Source organism: Equus asinus, chromosome 5 (assembly GCF_041296235.1).
Source record: "Equus asinus isolate D_3611 breed Donkey chromosome 5, EquAss-T2T_v2, whole genome shotgun sequence".
NCBI classification, from domain to species: Eukaryota; Metazoa; Chordata; class Mammalia; order Perissodactyla; family Equidae; genus Equus; species Equus asinus.
In genome coordinates, this window is record NC_091794.1 from 12,796,312 (window position 1) to 12,812,902 (window position 16,591).

Here is a 16,591-nt window from a genome sequence, read left to right on the forward strand (position 1 = left end):
AGTCTCTTCACTCGGTCCACTCTGAGCACCTCCATGAGGATCTTTGGTACCAAGCAAGTTCAGGATGTCTTCGACTCTAAGATGTCTAAGACTTAGTGTGACACTTTACTCTGCTATACTGTTTTGGCATTTAAAAAAATGAGAATTTACCCTTGCCTATTTAGTTATAGATTTTTCACCTGAAGGTTTTCAGAGCAGTTGTTCTTCTGCTATGAAATTTTCAAAGCCAAGAGCTTTCCCTCTAGGCCTATCTGATCAAAACCCAGTACTGTAGGGGGGCAGGGGCTGGGTACATAATGAGAAGCCTGACATGCCTGTTTCTTGAATGTGAAGAAAAGACACACTAGTATATGTTCAACAGGAAGGATAGTAACTATAACAAGAACCACGATTCACTGATCACGTAATAGACACCATGCCCTTAGTGTTTGCTTTATGTATATTATTTCTACATTCATATTATTTCTGCAAGGTAGTTAGCATCTCCATTTTGGCAGTCAATAAACTCAGGCTCACTGGATTTAATTACTTGACCAGGTCACATAGTCAGTAACTTTCAAAGGATACTCTGAATCTAAGTTTTTCTGACCCTTTCTGCAAAATCACACTGCCATTATCTAATTGTCACAATTCTATTATTAAAGTTTTACTCTGGCCCTGAAAAATTTACCCATGACTTCATCTTTCTGAGTCGTATTTTCTGTAAAACGGAAGTAATAATCCTTATTCACCTCCATGAACTCAAGTGAAGATGAAATGAACTCATGTATGTAAACAGCTCTGTAAATTAGAAATCATTATTAATAAACATCTTAGTAGGAATACAATATTTTGAAAAACAATTATAATTATTTCTCAAATGATTGTAGTAGTAGAAATAACGGAGGTCATGAATAAATCCAAATCACATTTAATTCAAATCAGGTCAAAATATGGGCAAAAGTTCTTTAACATAGATTTATTTGGTTAACATTAAACTCTGTATTTAAAAACACTTTTACATAAAACATTTTTACAGACATTAATCACAAAAGGTAAAAACTTTTAAAAAGGCAGTAAAGAATGCTAAAGATAACATAAATTCCCTTGTGAACAATGAACAAAAATTATTCTGACTTTGTGAAAAATAGACCATTTTCCACACATAGGAAATTTTTCCACAATAGGATTCTAAGTTTTCCACATTCGAATGGGGCCTGGGTTAACCAGCCTCAGTCCAAGTCACCCTCTGCTCCCTTCTTCACCCAGCCCTCCAACACCTATTACAGATGCAATTTACAACCACGAGGCTGTGCCAGTCCCCGCTCACCCCACCGCCAGACCCTAATGACGATGGACAGAAGTGAACATTGTTCCTGAGGATTGCAAACCTGATAAGACTACATAGGAACTAACGTAGAAGAGTACATTGTCCTCACTTCATCATGTGGCCATGTTTCCCAAGTGTCAAACAGGAGACATCTTTGGATAGATAGACATGTTCCAAAAGGGGCATTATTGTTTTTTCTTCCACCTACTCCATAACTCACTTTGTGTATCATAGGCGAAGATACATTTCAAGAAGCTTTTTGGGGTTATTTGCCTACAATTATCTTAATAGCACTCCGGCTCCTTCTCTCTGTGTCTTTCTCTTTCTCTCTTCCTCTCCCTCTCTCCCTTTCAATAGATAGAGAGATACGGAGAGAGAGAAAGATACACACACACACACACACACATTCCTCCCACTCCGGCTATAACAACAGTATGTGCTTTGACTTCCAATTCTAATTCTTCTATTTCTTAAGCCTAGTTAGTTTCAAAATAATTTATTTTCAGCCTCATATGGCAGCAGACAGTCAAGCACTGGCAATGGGAGAACAGTGAGTACAGGGAGCATGAAGAATGGATACTCAGGTAGAGAAAGGGGTGAAGTTTTATGGCTCATTAGAGAGAGAGATTATGAGGCAAAACTTCTATCTACATTCCTAGCCCCCACCACTGCCACATTCACTCTACCCCTCTAAAAGAGGGTCAAAGTACAGAAAATGTGAACTAAGATGACTATATTGCTACGTAGCTAAAAACTGAAGCTGTACCTGTCAGTAACCACTGGACAGTCCTCTCTAGTACGCTGATATTTCTGTTTTACAATGCTTCTGCTCCTACAGGTGACTGTAGCCTCTTATATTTGGTATCTAACACAGATTTGTTCACACATTCTACACGTTTCACAAAGAAAGAGTTGAGTGTCCTTGGAAACAATATTCTAATCCTTAGTGTTTGTAACTGTTCATTGATGGAAACTTCATTGAAATGTTTGTCAAGCGTAACAAAGAGAGAACTTGACGGGAACTCAGCTTTGTGAGTCAAGACTGGGTCACACATCCTAGCAAGACATGTTTAACAGCTTATATTAAAGAAAAAGGGATAGAGGTTCAAAAGACGCACAGATTGCATTGTCTTATGAAGGGGGTGGAATTTCTGCCTGTGCACTTTAGGAAAATCTTATTTATAAAGAATGCAAAAAAATCAATACCTGTGTGTCATCCTAAATTAGTCATTATCAATTACTGTTCAGGAAAAAAAATCATTTTCAAAATATCTCGATCCAAAGTTATCTTTATTATTATTTTTTTTAAAGATTTTATTTTTTCCTTTTTCTCCCCAAAGCCCCCCGGTACATAGTTGTATGTTCTTCGTTGTGGGTCCTTCTAGTTGTGGCATGTGGGACGCCGCCTCAGCGTGGTTCGACGAGCAGCGCCATGTCCGCGCCCAGGACACGAACCAACGAAACACTGGGCCGCCTGCAGCGGAGCGCGTGAACTTAACCGCTCGGTCACGGGGCCAGCCCCTTATCTTTATTTTTTTTTAATTAAACCTCAGTGCATTTTTTTTCTTTTGAGGAAGATTAGCCCTGAGCTAATTACTGCCAATCCTCCTCTTTTTGCTGAGGAAGACTGGCCCTGACCTAACATCCATGCCCATCTTCCTCTACTTTATATATGAGACACCTGCCACAGCATGGCTTGCCAAGTGGTGTCTATGTCCACACTGGGGATCTGAACTGACGAACCTCAGGCTGCCGAAGAGGAATATGGGAACTTCACCACTGTGCCGCCAGGCTGGGCCCCAGTGCATGTATTTTTAATTTAGAAAGATAAGTAAAATGAATTTCATAGTTTAAAGTAATGTCTCATTTTTCTATTTGTTTGGAACCACATCAAAAATCCAAATGAAGTTGGATTGTTTATTTAAAATATTGTTTTTAAGCAAACAAGAATATGGAGAATATTGGCAAAATTGAATACTTGGAATAGTATGAGCCATTTTCTTAAATATCATTTGATTATATTGTATTCAATGATGAGTAATTCATGAACATAAACTTACCATAAGGATGCTAAATGTTAATGCTCATAATTTTAATGTTTAAATGTTAAAAATACAGGGTTTTTTTAACCTAAGTAATTTGGTCTTAAAATTCAAATTCTGAAAGTTATGTCATTAAGTCTGTTTACACTGTCTACACTATAATGAGGACCCTAAAAGATTCACTGAACAGTGAGTAAATCACAGAAAATATCCTTTAAACTTTGTACAATATTTAAACCTTAAAATTACTGATGCTTGATTTCAAATTATATCTTGAGTTTTTTAAAGATGTACTTTTATTTTTCCCATGAACCTGAGGCAGAAGCAAACAGACAAAGACTCATGCATGGGGTCCAGTAATTAAGTCAACTTATAAAGTTAAGATTAACACAATTTAAAGTGAGCCCTATTCTAGAACCAGGTGGGCACGAATTGGCATGTATCTACACATAGTTTGCGTTTTGAATGCCTGAATGGTATGTGATGGAGAACCATGGAAAATTTTCAAGCAAAAGAGTGACATAAGTATGTTAGGAAAATCACTCTGGCAGTGAATGATTCTGCAGGAGTCAGGGAAACTTTTACAGGACTATTGGAATAGTCCAGAAAGGCAATGTGGTGGGGGCAAGATGGGAGGACAGATTTAGGGGCCTTTTAATCATTGGAATCTATAGAATTTGCTGATAAATTAATCAAATGCAAAGTTAGAGGGGGAGAAAGAAGCCTACAGTGAGTCAGGTCAGCTAAGTAGTGATGCAATCCTTCTCCAAGATAGCACTAAAGAAGGAAGAGGGACAAGTTTTCAGAGAAGACGATAAGTCTCTTTTTGGGCACCATATGATGGAGGGGCCTATGGAATATCTTGTAGAGATGCCCAGTGAGGAGGCATAAATTTATGTGTGCATGTAGAATTGAGGTCCGTGTTGGTCATCATTTGCAAATAGGGGGTAGTTGAAGTGATACCTGTAATACATTAATAAATGAGTTAGTACATATAGAGCTGAGAACAATGACTGGCACATGGAAAGAACTGAATAAATATTATCTGCTATTACGATCTCTCAGGAAGAGTCTGTCACATGAGAAGAAAAGTGGGACAGACCTGAGAAAAAGGGTTGTCCTCTGAAAGTCATATTATAAAATCAACGCATAATGAATGAGGACTGAGACATGAAAAGTCATTGCAATGAAAAATGGCTCCCATAAGACTTGACTAGAGTTACTAATATAGCTCTTACTATTACCTGGGACAAATATCATCGCTAAGTTCTTCTCATTATTTATTTTTTTAATTTTAATTATTTATTTTTTTCACCATGACAGATAAAAATAAACACTCAAAGCAAAGAAACTCCAGAATCTTGCAACAAGGCGTTGCAACAGTATTTCATTTTGACTGCCTAATAGGCAATATGTATTGATGATATGGACTACATCTTCTGCATATTTTTATTCCCTATAGAATGTGTCACAGTGTTTTGGACATAGCACACTTTGAATAAACATTGCCTATTCAATCTTCAGTTGTAAAATGATTTTTTTTCTTACCATTGCCTGAATTTAAACCTGATTGGTTGACATACAGTGAGGAATCAGTATAGAGAGAGTACAAGTAAAGGAGAGAGATGACATTTGGATATTGAAGTTGAGGGGAGTGAAGGTTGGAGATCCAGAGAAACTCAAAGGTCTGGAGTCTGAAGGCCAAGAGTAGTATTCATAAAGGAGTCAACGTCAGAAGCCCAGAGAGCCAGCTCTCAGAGGTCCCAGGGCTACGAGTAGACAGGGAGCCTGTTTTCAGGCTCTTGATTTAGCACTGTAGCCAGATTTTTCTGGATTAAAGTTTCATCCATTTGTGCTTTGGAGTATGTACTATTGAGAGCCACCTGAGAAAAAAATTTCCCAGGATGACAGTATCTGCATGGTCAAAAAGAAATGGCAGCTTTCCTACCTGCATGGCACCATGGAAACCAAGGTTTTTTAGTAAAATGATGAAGAACCTTTTTTACATATGGGGTAATTCAGGAAAAAACGTAAGACACACTTAGGACACAATTTTTCCCATTAGAAATGATAATAACTGTATGGAGGTCAACGCACATATCCTTCTTTACTGAATGATGTCAGTGATAAGAGGTCATTACTTCTTGGTCACTAAAAAGTTGCTACTTGGGCATGCGTGAGAGGTGGTTATAAGGTAACAATTTTCTACGCGGTGAATTAACTTTTGGTTTCACACTTAGCGTAGTTGTGTGCCAGCCTCCGTACAGCTGACTTTCACTGGGGCAGAGATTCTCTCCCCCTAGGCATTGAGGATTTAGCTGTGAACTAGATCAATGCACACCTGGCACGCCTACTAGTAAGCAGACATGACGGGCATGCTCAATAAACATTTCAGTCAATGAGTGAGGACACCGAAGTGAATTCAGTTCTTATGCTGAGCAGGTAGGACAGGAAGTCTAGGCACTGCAGCAACACACACATGGTTGGAGGGACTCTGTAATTGTGATTGCTCTGGGTCACCCTGTGCTATGTTTGCTGGCTTCTGGTGCCAAGAGGCTGCAAACAGTTCCCAGCTACTTTCTGGCTTGCACCTGCCCAGGGACGGGCAAATACAGAAAGGCTCCACTCTGCCTGGGTGATTGCCCTTCCTATCCTCCAACTACTACATTTTTTCTTTTTTTCCTTAGTCCTCTGCTTAGGATGAGCTTAAAGACTCTTTCTGAATGAAGAACACAGACTACAAGCAAAGTTAGCAAGGTCACATGAAGGCTATGGACCACCAGGTGACATTTACCACCGTTCTAGGATTTTGCTTTGCAAACCATAGTCCCTGGACCAGCAGCAGTGGACATCGCCAATGCAAAATTGAGTGCCCACTAGATTCCTACTGAATTAGAATCTGCATTTTAACAACTAGCTGAGTGTTTCCAATGCACATTAAAGTTTGAGAAACAGTGTCTCAATGCCTCTGGAAGATGTGATCTATGTTCATATAGTCATTCCCTGGGTCCAGGACCATGGAACCAAATTGAATGTACTAGGTATGTCTCCATCTTACAAAGTTTGAATAAGAGTTGTGTCTTCATAATCGTGAGGTCAAACTTCTGGATTTAAACTGGGGTTCACGGAAGCTCCAATACAAACTGATAACAAACTGAAAGACACAAATTCAAACTTTTTAAATGAAATCTTTTAAATTGAGAAGGTCTTAGGCAAATCTGATTAGAGTGTAACTTGATTTGCCTTGTTAATTTTAACCCCCCAAATTAGAAATTGGCTCCAGGTGAGATATCAAATATTCAAGAGGTTCTGAGGCAGGAATTTTGGGAAATTGTCCATGTCCCAAGGAATGCATAGGTGCTCTGAGATGTGGACTGATTGCGTGCCCCACACCCTCCCTTGCATTGCTGCATGGTATAGGTGTTTTTTCAGCCTAATCACTTACCACAAGCTACTGCACATTCTGCATTTCAGCGAGGTTTCTGAAAGTGACACAAAACAGGACATGACAAAGTCCTCTTTCATGCCTCTGTGGTCTTTGTAGCCACATAATGCAAATTATCAGAATATGTGCTATTTCCTCCCCCTGAAAAATTTATCTGGTGATATCATACGCTTGTTGCAAACTCAAGTGAGATGATGTATGTGAGAGGATCTGGTAGCTCCCGAGCATCTACACCATGTTAAGATGCTAGATTTGGGGGATTTGGTACTGTAATTATTATTACAGTATTGCTATTATTGGTACTTGCTGACAATTGTAATTATTACTAGCAACATTGGTATTATTGCTACTGCTGAACTATTATTGTATTAATAAACAGTAGCGTGATATGTGAATAGAGTAAATGCCTTGGAGTAAGCTTCACACCTTCCAGCTTTGAAAATTTGAAAAAGCGATTTCATCTCTCTACAGTTTATTTCCTCATCTCTACAAAGAAGTTAGCAATGTCCTGCAACATAGATTTTGTCTTAGTGTGGGTTCCTGCAGAAGTAAGAATTGATTCCAGTGCAAGCAGTTAATTTTGGGGGGAAACGTAAGGAAGACCAGAAGGGAAGGCTGCCAGTAACAGGACTGCACTATTAAACCAGCTACCACAGTGGATGATAGAGCTTGATCCTGCAGGGAATTGCTTGTCCATGTGATGATGGAAGCAGAAGTAGGAGTGATGTAGCCATAAGCCAAGAAATGCAGGCAGCCTCTAGAAGCTGGAAAAGGCAAGGCAAGAATTCTCCTCTGGAACTTCGGAGGGAATCCAGCCTGACTGATGCCTCCGATTGAGCTCAGTGAGATCCATTTTGGACTTCTGAACTCCAGAACTCTAAGATAATAAATTTGTGTTGCTTTAAGCCACTAAATTTGTTGCAGCAGTAAGAGGAACTAGTACAAATTTTGTGAAAATTAAAATGCCTCAAAATTGGAGCACCCGAAAGACGAGGAACTGAAGTGTTTATACGCCTCCCAAGCATTTTCTGTTGAAGCCTCTTAGTTTTCACTCCTTTCCAATAAGGAGAAAGAACTGCCCTCCCTGGCTCTGGAATGAAGGCCTCGGGCATAGAGATGCAAAAACTAGCAGTTAGAAGTTAGCCAAGAAAGAATTAAGAGTGGGAGCTGACATGTGATACCAGGATTAAATAAGATTATGTAAACAAAGATCTTGCTTGGGGTCCCCCACAATGAGTGCATGATGAATGTTACCTCCTTCCCCCTCTCTTTTCTATCTGTCAAATTCTTTTCCTTCAAATCCAGTTCAAATATCACCTCTTTTCTGAAATCTTTCTGTCTCCAGCAGCAAGAATATCCTTTGGTGTATTTCTGTGCGTACTTCATTGAAATACTACCACAATTTATTTTCATTACTTATTTACATATTTATCAGTGACTAAATTATGAGTCCTTGAGAGTGAAGACCATGTGTAATTCACTTGAAACTCCCATGTATATTATGGTATGTGTAAAAATTTAGGCCCACAAGAAACATTTGTTAAATGAATGAACTTATATTTTCAAAACTCAGTTCTCATCTCAGACAGAGGTTACATTTTACAGTTATTTCACACCTGCAGAATCATCCAGGCCCTTATATCATATTTCTGAGGATTCTAGATCCTTGTCTTATTTTTACAATCAACAACTTTACCAAGAAATCTCTCCCAAGACAGACAGTACTTTGAATACACAACGTCATCACCCCCATTAAGGAGTCATTTTCCATTAGTCTCAGTTTACTTCCTAACAATGAAAGCTTACCCTAGATAACAGAAACCAAAATAATCTAATTAGTGCTTGGGAAACCTTTTTTTTTTTTTAAATCCTGAACATCTGTAAGAATTAGGAGGCTTTCCATGGGAGGTACGTTGGTTTATTAAATAGAGAAAGTACTGAGCTGTTCCTAGCAGTCAAGCTAGCAGAATGCAAGAAGGTATATACTTTATTCTTTGTTTCCACAACATTTATAACCTCTACAAAGCAGAGAGTAGCAGTTATACTGGCAATCTGCAGTATATTTTGGGCAAGTAGGGCAGCAGGGTGACTAATGTGCCCTGTAATGGCGTTGTAAGTGACTCATGGGAGTGCAATTATCAGTATAGTTGCCACATGCTTGGCTTATGATTTGGTTAATCAGTTCCTTAGCTGATTTTGCTCCATCTTCCTCTGGTTCACTTGAACACTTTATCCTCTTACCTGAGGAACCTAGGCATAGACTTTATTTGAGGCTGTCCGCTGGTTAATTTCATATGTCACCTTTGCTGCAAGTTGCTGTTTTCCTTGGGTCCTGTTTGACCCCAAAGGCCAATTTGCAAATTGTCCAGCTGTGCAAAATTCAATCAATGCTGAGTTCCCCAGGCATCACGCATCTTAGCAGCCAGGAGTTTCTGAAGAGAGCAGGTTAGTTTTCTTCATTGCATTTCTAACTCTCATTATTCATGGTCATCAGGACACACGGCGGGGAGATGGTGTTAATTCCTCACGTGGAGTGGACGTTTCATAGGCAGCCCATGGGCCCCTCCACTTGCGAATGACCAGAGGAGGTTGGCTTTTGGAGCACTCCATGGGCTATGGCCCACTATTAGGAAGGCAATCAAGGCAATACCTTCAAGTTCTATTTCTTTCATCCTCCTGTTTCTATTTGGAAGCAAAGTTGAATTTTCTCCTTCTTTTAGCACAAATCTGAATATTTGCCTCCCTGCTCAAAAATCTTTAATGAATACCTAATTGTTTCAAACAGAATTTTAATTTTCTTAACATGGCAGTCATGATGGACTCCAGGGTGTCGCCACTTATCCCCACCTCTGGGTGTTTATGCCTTGACTTATCCCCTCTCCTTGAATGTGGGCAGAATCTGTAACTTGCTCCTAACTAATAGTATGTGGCAAAGGTGGTGGCATGTGATTCCCACAATTATATAATATTGTGCTAGTATGATCGCTCTAAAGACTCTTCTTGGTGCCTTGATGAAGTACGTGGCCATAATAGGGAAGCCCACATGTCAAGAAACTGTGGATCTCTAGGAATTTGAGGAAACAAGTAGGAGGTGAGGATGGCTTCTAGCCAACTGCCAACAAAAGCAACCGACGCTCAGCCTTACAGTTGCGAGAAACTGAGTTGTGCCAACAATTCTTTGAGGGGGAAAGAGGCCTTTTACCCCGTTGAGCCTCCAGATGAGAATGCAGCTGACTAGCGCTTGGACTGCAGCCTGTAAGACCCTAAACAGAACTCAGTTAAACTGCATCCAGGCTCCTGACCCACAGAAGTTCTGAAATAATAAAAGTGTGTTGTTGTACGCACTAAATTTTGGTATTTTGTTACACAGCCATAGAAAAATAATGCAAAAATCAAAGCCTTCCATAATTTCGTTACCTTTTTAGCTGCTTCTTACAGTCATGTGTGTGTTGGAAATTCCCATCACACAAGACTATTCTAAATAGTCAGGATTCTTATCTACAAAATGCTGATATTAAGTAACTCACTGGTGTACAATTATCTTCCCTGCAATATAGGGGATAATGTTAATTGAAAAGTTTTCCTGAGTATTCAATTATACAACACATGGAAGCATTATTGCAATTTTTGGAACATTGCAGGCACATAGTAAATATTAATTTCCCTTCTTTTTCACTTCCCTTCCTTTTCCAAATAAGCCTTTTGGTCCCCGGTCTCTATGCTTTGAGTTTTGTTGTTCCTTCTTTTCAGGATGCCCTTCACACTCATCTCCTTGAGCACCCCTCCCCTTGAACTTCAGCTCAGATTTAACTTGTCTAGGAGACATTTTTCCACAAAAACCTTAATCTCACTCTATTTGTGCCCATTCAGTACTTAAAAATATCGTAAAAGATGTGATTAAGGTAGAAAGCGACTTACAATTATGCTGCTAAAGGAGAGAAGACATGTCTATAAACAGTTGAGTGTCTGTCATAATCGTATCACACTGTAAGTCTTTGTGGAATATGGTCTCATCTGTTATCGAGCCCCGTCATTAGTGTTCAGTGCAGGTCAGACATTGTCACGTGCTTACTCTCTTCCCTCCAGATGCACACCCTCCATTGTACAGGTCCTGCTCTTCCCTGCAACCATCTCACTTTTTTCATTTTCTTAAAGCATTACAATAGGAAGGGATCTGAGATATTTATTATTTGAAATTTTAAAAGAAATATGGGCGTAGAAACAATACTAAGAAGGATCGTTACTTGGTGAGCGAAGAGGTGGGGATTTTTTATTGTTGTTATTCAATCACAATATTTCCTCTACGCCCTGTCACAAATTCCATAACCCTCCTCATGATTATGCTTTATAGATACTGTTTTCTTTCATGTGATTTACATGAGTTTTCTCCATTCGTAAAATAAGCGAAGTCAAGCCTGGGAGAAAAATAAGACAAGAATAGCATTTGTGGAATCAAAATGTCTCATTGAATGAAAGTAGAAATCCCAGTTCTTAACCCTGATAAAATCTCTTTTTTGTCCCTGTGGTAGCTGCCTTCAGAATTTTATATGGCTTTGGCATCTAAGATCATCTTATTCAACATATTTCTCTTCACTCTTCTAATGTAAACTGTTACTTTGCATGAGAGTCCTGTAATGTAGTGACAAAGTAGCAGCTACGTTAAGAGAGATTAACTCTGGAGAGAAAAGAAATGCCTCTACTTTTATTTTTTTGAATTCACTAACTTTTTCAGGATCATATTTTATTTTCTTTAGATAATTTCCCTTTTGGTACAATCTGTTGCATATTGGCTGAGTGCAGTTTTTTTCTGTGAATTTTGTGCATGCATGTGCACTAAATTGAGTGGCGAGCTAGCAGTGACAGGTGGGAAGATGTTCCACGGCCTGTTCAGTTCTTCCCAGGGGCTTTCCAGGCTGTTGCCATGATTCTGTAGCCTGCAATCCAGTTATTTATCTCCTCTCCCTTTGTAAATGTACAAGTAACTCAATCACAATATTTTTTATAAGTGTTATGCTGATGTTTGACTGCTGAAGCTATGGCTTGTCTGGTTACATTTGTATCATAGAATATGAACACACTTGAAATATTAAATAAAAATGGAAATAGAATAAGGTTCAGTTCTGCTCAAACAACATAATGCAAGATATAGTCCAGTTAAACATCTAATTATCCTATTGTCTTGATGTACAATTAGTTTGAATTTATGGGTTGAAATCCACCAACAAGAGAAACATACAAGAAATATCCAAGACCCCTTAGCTACTTCAGAAAAGGACAGTACTCATTCAGTGGGATGCTTGGTTTCATTCTGAGTTAATCTTTAGAACCTTTGGAACATTTATTTACAATTAAATCTCATAGGATTTAGTTAATTAATTTAATTGTTAATTTAATTGTATAGTATTTAATTATCTTCCACTTAAAAAACGCTTATAATAAACTATTATTTAGTAACCCATTTTAATGAGAGAAAATTTGTTTTGAAGAATTAAGTGCTGTCAAAGATGCCCTTCTGTGTTTCAACTGAAGTACCTTGTATTTCTCAATAGGATGTGTCTTTCTCCCACACTTTGTCCCGTATCTGCCACTATTGTCTTCCAGGTAAAATTAACTTGAACGCATCCATAATGCCAAAAGTTTTGTATACATAATTTCATTAAATACTAAAAAGAAATTTTGTCCAAATTCCTAAGATTTACTATCAGAAAAGCATTCATAGGACTGCTGACTTATAGAGCCTAAATGGGTGAGAGAAATCCACATCCATAAGACCACATCGAGAAGGACATTTTGGAGAATGGAAAGCTAGAAATACTTGGCTGTCTATCTCTTCTGAATCTTCTTCAGACTGTCTTCAAATATTTGAACATCTGAAGATAAGGATTATGTTTGTTTTACGTATTTCAAAAGAGCAATAGTAGGCTCCATGGAGAAAAGGAGATGAATTTTACTGAATTATCATATTCCCCATAGGGTGGCCATTGTTAAGCATGACGAGCAGTCATGAAAAAGACGTCATAGAGGGGACTCAAGTACCAGATGAGATATTAGACCAGATAACCTTTAAAGCTCCTTAAAAACTTAAGATTCTATTATTAGAATTCTTTAGAGACCAAGTGTCCAGTTTCCAAAACTCTGATATGGTTACTGAGTGATGTCAGGATGCCTTTCTTCCTCTATCTGCGACCTTTTTCACGACAATATTCGTCATTCTCTATCAGTAACCAATATTATGATAGATTGGAATGCCTATAGATAATCAATGATGTTCAAAGGGATGAGAACATACTATGTCTTATGATCCACTACCGACTGGTTCGTGTTCTTGAATATAGCCACTCACCATCAATAACCTAAGGAAATAAGCATGTAACCCAACATGGAGGATGGGCAATGTTTCATTTTAGTCTTAACAATTGCTCCTTTCCTCTGATGAACATCTGTGTTTTCCCTGCCTATAAGCTTTATTTTTGCCATATGCTTTCTGAATAGATACAAGAATGTGATTCTAATGACTTAGTAAATCGTTTAGTTGAGCTGTATATTAAAAATAGTGAAGAAATTTTTAATTGTAAGGTTATTAGTCAGGGTTCTCCAAAGAAACAGAAGCAGTAGGAAATATGCATATAAGAGATATTTATTCATGTGGTTATGGATGCTGGTCAACCAAAATCTGCAGAGTGGGCTGACAGGCTGGAAATCCAAGGAAGAGCTTGAATTGATGTTACAATTCAGATCCAAAGGCCATCTGCTGGGAAATTTCTTCTTTCCATGGGGAGGAAGAGGTCAGTCTTTGGTTATATCCAGTCCTTCAGCTGATTGGATGAGGCCCACCCACATTATGGAGAACTATCTGCTTTACTCAAAGTCCACTGATTTAAATGCTAACATCATCCAAAAACACCCTCACAGAAACATCCAGAATAATATTTGACCAAATATCTGGGCCCTGTGGCGCAGCCAAGTTGATACACAAAGTTCACCACCACAACAGGAAAGTATCCATTGAGGTCTTCCACCATTTGAGTTTCTTTGTCTGGAAAATGATCCTTCAGGATTTGTCTCCTCTCCTTTCTCTGGAGTATGCTACTTGTAACATTATGAATCATATTATTAGTATATAGTAAGCTATAATTCAGGGTTCTGTTGTATGAAAGTTCCACTGACTTGTCACTATTTTCTTTAGCTTACTTTACACCTCTTAATAATTGGGTATAAATTTTCCCAAGTCATTCAGAAACAAACGTAACTTTCAGCTTTATTTGGGTACTTTTAACTACCTTGTCTAGGGAGTTGGGTTTCTTAGACCTGTGCTGTTCAAGGCGTGGTCTGTGGGTCAGTGACTTTGAGGAGCACTGGTTCAGCCTCTCATGCTGCCGCTTAGAGTGCAGATGCCTTGGCATCTAATTATTTCTATGTTTTGGTTTGGTTGCATGAAATTTCTGAAATCCTATTTCATACAGATAAGTACTTGTAAAAAGTAGTGATTATTTACAGGTCACATTATAATATTAGCATTTTATTAAACTAATTTGGAAGCTTGTAAGGATTATAAGAAATATTATTTTTCAAAATTTAATCACTAAAAATATCTGACAATTATTCTAATTGCTTACCTGGTAAGTGGTCACTTTGTTTTGACTTTAGTGAGCACCTCACTTAGGAATACGTCTTTATTATTTGACTGAAAATAATTTTCAAATGTACGTTTTAACAGTATGAATCAATCAATGATTTTATTTGTTAAAATCTTAAATACATCTGTACTTACTTCTATGAGACATTATTCAAAAATTAAAAGTTGGACACAATATGTAAAATAAAATCAATTCAGTGGTTTATTTCTTGTCTCATTGATATGTTCATGCTAACACCTTACCTTGAGTAGCAAATACATTTGTAAATTCTGGACTTCTCTTCCCATGTCATTACAAATATATCTAAAGTGTTTGTTGGTTAATGATTAGTCTTAAATAATTGCTCCCTAATGTTATTCAGTTCCACAATCTGCCTAGTCATGCACGGTAGCTCATCTATATCCTTCCTCTGGCATAGTGGGAGAAATTATCTAATATTTATAGAATGTTTATATTATTTTATAGACAATATATTATGCTTCTGTGGTATTTTTCACATACTCCCCACAACAATGTGACAAAGTCTGATTATTGAGGCTTTATAAAAGTTAAAACTAAAGCTTAGACAACTAGGTTCAACACTGCAGAGTAAGATTAGAACTCACATTTTATAAAACCTAAACTTGGTGACAACTAGGGGTTAGCATTCAGGGACATAGCTGGGTGATTCCACAGCTTTCAATTCTGCCAATATTCTTGATGCCTTTACCCACAGAAGGTTGGATGTGAGCAATAAAGAGACTCAATGAAACAAGAAACTAGCCTCACTTTCAGTAATAGCCTATGGCTTCTAAATCTTGGCTAAAATGGAAAGCCTTGCATAACTCCATATTTGAGAGCCATGTACAAGAAGACACATTAAGTTGTCCAAAAACAAAAGACAAAAAATCACATCATGAAAGTCAACTTCATCCTGAAGCAAAGAGTCTCGTGATAATTTTGCCATATAAAGTGAGTTTTGGTTTAATCATACTTTCTTTTACATTATTATATTGCCTAATTAGGTATTCCATTTATGCTTCTACTACTAGAATTACCTATGCAATAGCTTAAAGTTTTATTTTTTTCTAATATCAGAAAATAATGATATTTTACTATTTGAGTGACTTAGAATTCAAGTGCTATTATATTGCTCCATTAAGTACAGGAAAATTCAGGAAGAAGAGAAAAGTAAGAAATTTTGATAATAATAGCTCACTTCCTTGAGGCTGTATAGTCTCAAGAAATCCTGTTTGGAAAATATATAAATAAAAACACTGTTGAGGATTCCCCCGTGAATCTTAACTCCCCTGAACCTCTAGACTAAGACTTTATCCACCTGAGTAGCCAGAGAGAGATGTGAGACTGAAAAAAAGGGAGAGAGAGATTGTGCCACCCATTTGATGTGCAGTGCTGGCCACGTATTGCTGAGATCCGGGGGGTAATGGAGCTGTGAGGTGGTGCATAACAACCATTTGGAAGAACCTACCCCTTAGATTCATCAAATGTCCTCATGTCTTCATGGTTGATAGCAATCACTAAGAAAAAAGACTTAAGAGGGCTAATGAGACAAGCTATGGTCTTGTAGCTGAAATTGATATTCATCATCTTCCTCTTCCACAACCCAGATTTTACTCACCCACACTGAAATAAATTCGTCAAAGTTTTTTGCCTGGTGAAGAAATCCAGACTTTTATTCCTACGGGTTGATTCTTGATCGCCTTGACCTTGTCAGATTGTGTTGACGCAATTCTCCATTTGTTTTCATCACTGAAAATAAAACAACAAGAATTATGTCAGTAAATCTACTGACTTTGAGAGATACTCTTCCTTGCCTCTATTATGTAAGAGAAATATGAACTTCTTTCTTTCTTTATATATATACACACACTTTCTATCTTCAGTGCGTGTGTGTGTATATATATATATATACATATATAAAGTTTTACTTCATTCTAGTTCTCCCTGTATGTAAAAATAGTGAGCAGTGTACTTCTACACTTCCTGAGAGGAGTTTCCCTCGCTGCTCTTAGAGTATCCATCATCTACCTACAGGTGAAGCTGAGTGAAGCAGCAGTACATTTTTATTCACACCAACATATAGAGAGGACTCATTTATGAACCAGGAAAAGTTTCATTTTTCTCCATCCATTGCTTGAAGATACCTCCTTCTCATGCC